This window comes from Jaculus jaculus, chromosome 1, assembly GCF_020740685.1.
Source record: "Jaculus jaculus isolate mJacJac1 chromosome 1, mJacJac1.mat.Y.cur, whole genome shotgun sequence".
Lineage (NCBI taxonomy): Eukaryota > Metazoa > Chordata > Mammalia > Rodentia > Dipodidae > Jaculus > Jaculus jaculus.
Window position 1 is genome coordinate 342466694 of NC_059102.1, and position 3060 is coordinate 342469753.

The window sequence follows — 3060 nt, forward strand, 5'->3', positions numbered from 1 at the left end:
TTTTATTTGTGTGTGAGAGAGAGAAGGGGGGGAGAGAGATGGAGGGAGGGAGGGAGAGAATGGGTGCACCAGGGCCTGCAGGCACTGCAAAGGAACTCCAGATGCATATGCCACCTTGTAATATGGCTTATGTGGGTCCTGGAGAATTGAACCTTGGTCCTTTGACTTTGCAGGCAAGTGCTTTAACCACTAAGCCATCTCTCCAGCCCCTATAACAGACGTTTAAGTGCAAGGCATGCCTCTGACTATGGCAGTGGGGTGGAGGGTGAGGGGGAGGCGTGAACTTGAGCTGAGGACCTTTACTGAGCCAGAGTGTGTCTTGGAGTATGCAACTGGGGTAACGATGGTTCCATCTGAGGTGTAGGAAGGGCTTCAGATGAAGTAAGCTCTTTACAGAATTATGGACTGAACTGTGTTCCCTTAAAGCTCATGTACTAAAGCTTTATGTTTGTGGATAGGTCTTTAGAGAGGTAATCATGGGTGGATTGGGTGATATGGGTGGGGCACTCATCTGACAGAATTTGTGTCCTGAGAAGAAGGGACACAGGAAGGCTGTAGCACTCCTGTCCCTCCCCTTGCCCTGGGAGGACTTTGCCAGGATTTTCATCAGTAGCTGACTTGCGTGGGCTCTTCATCTTGGAAATTTCTACCTCCAGAACTATGTTGTTGACACCAAAAGTCCATAGCATTTTCTCACAGCAGCCTAAGCTGACAGACTTGAAGCAAAGCCGGAGTTTGTTTCTGACCTTCTTCATGAAGTGACTCATTTCCAGAGCCCTGTCTTGTTCCTGCTGGTCTGGAGCGACTGTGGGCAGCTCCAGACTTCTCCTGTGCTTGTTCCAATGTCTTGTTCTAACTTTCCTCATCTAGGAAGACACCACTCCATAGACACAGGCCTTTTTGGGTTCGAGAGGGAAGCTTTTTCCTTCTACTTATCATGCCCTCTTTAGTCCTTCTCTACTTTTGTCCCCATCATCCAACCCTTATCTATTAAACACATAGACAGGCTCCAGAGATGTATCAAATGGTTTGATGTGTAGGAAACATGCCATGGTTTTAGACTGGCAATGAAAAATAAAAGTATGGTGAGGTTCTTCTGACACAAATGTCAAACTACTCATACTTCCTAGCAGGAAGCCCTGGCCCAGGCTGTGGTTTAACTTAGGAAGGACATCTGGTATGACAGAGCTCAGGAAGGCAGGTGGCTTCTTGAGTTGCTGGGAAACTGAGTTGATCATTTGGGGAAAAAACATCTAGCACAAATTTACATGTGTAGAAATGCTGTTATTTAAAATAATAGTTAACTCCTGACAGGGAGTCTATGCCTAATTATGCCACTGGAGTAAATAGTGGAATCTAGCATTTAAAGTTTTAAAATATAAAATTTAATAGAATTTTCATACTTTGAGAAAGGGCCTTGCCACAATATAGTCCAGGCTGCCCTTGAACTTGCGGTTTTTCTGTCTTAGCCTCCAAATCATAAGATCACAGACATGAAGCACCAAGCCTGGCTTGACATTTCTTCAAAGTTCTCTCATGTCTTCTTGGGACCTTTTGGTCAGCTTCTAACTGGTCAGGAAGTTGTCTAGGTGAAAATCAGGGATCAGAAAGATAGGAACATTGTCAAATTTTCCATAAGTTTTAATGTTTTTGTTTTATTTAAATGATTAGTTGATATAAGGAAATCGAAGGCGGCACTAGGTGCCTCCTTTCGCCACATGAATGTCAGCTCAGGGTCCAAGTAACTTATTTTTAACAGTGGAAACTGCTGACCTGTCTCCAGAGAATCCGAGTTTTCCTTGGAATTCTCAGGAGTAGGGCTCAGGGAAAGAGGCAGACTGGCTGCCCTTGGCAGCTGGGCTCCCACACGGATTTAGATTTGGAAAGCTAGGGGCAATTAGCAGATCACATGCCATCTGCAGGCATTAATTGGCCGCCCAGCCACCTGCTGCTGAGGTCTTGGCTTGCTTTATTTTGACAAATGGCTAATGAGAGTCGAAGGTCACCGAGAAGTGAAGACCAGTCCTGGCTTCTGTTACGGTGTCCTCCATAGGCCAGCGATTGTTTACTTGTTTTGCATAAGTTTTCTAATAGGACATGGCATTGTTATTACAGCGTTACGGAACAATGGTGGCCTTGACTTCATGCCCATTTTCGGATGCAGACACTGAGGCTTGAGAAGTGACTTGCCCAAGGCTATGCAGCTGATGAGTAACAGCTAATGAGTGCCTGGTTAGAATACAGATTCTCTCTCTTTTTTTGCACAAAAGGATGTCTTCACACAGGTGTATTATATACGCTGATCATGTTCTCCCCTGGTTACTCTCTCCTGTCTCCTTTGTTCCCGACATGTTGCAACTACAAACAAGTATGTGTAGTGTTTTAGGCATTTTAGGAGCACAGACAAATACTTGGGAGTTCTATTTATCTTTTTCTCCCAAGTTTTCACATCTGATGGATACAAAGCACAAGTGAATTTGTGTCTGACTACAAATGATAAGCACAGTTGCTGAGCTGCAGAGGGTTAGACAGAGGCACCTGCAGAAGACAATTAAGAGAATTCCTGAAAACCTGTGACAGTAGAATCACTGGGTTTGGGGTACTAAAGGCTTTGTGGCTACACTCACAAAACTTAACCTCTGTGAGAACAGGGGCCTTGTCTTTTTCATGAATGTAAAATGGTGCATTAAGTGAATGCATGTGGGAATATATATGCCTCTGCTGGCTGGCCTTTCTGTTTTCTCCACAGCATTTTATTTGCATGAGTAACATTTACCACAGTGTCATGAACTCAAACACAGTCTTTCTGTGTTTGTGATCCAGTTTGAAATACTATGTATTTGCCTGCCAAGAATTAAACTCATCAACCACATTTGAAGAGCTAATAATAGTCAATCAACGGTTACTACCTCAGGACAGGGAAAACTTTGTGCTTGAACAATCAGAGTCTGGACACTTCACTTGTTCACTCTACAGAAATTCTTGGCTATACATTTTTTTTAAAAAACTTATCATAGAGTCAAAAATGATCACAGAGTCTAAATTAGCAAACACTTGTTC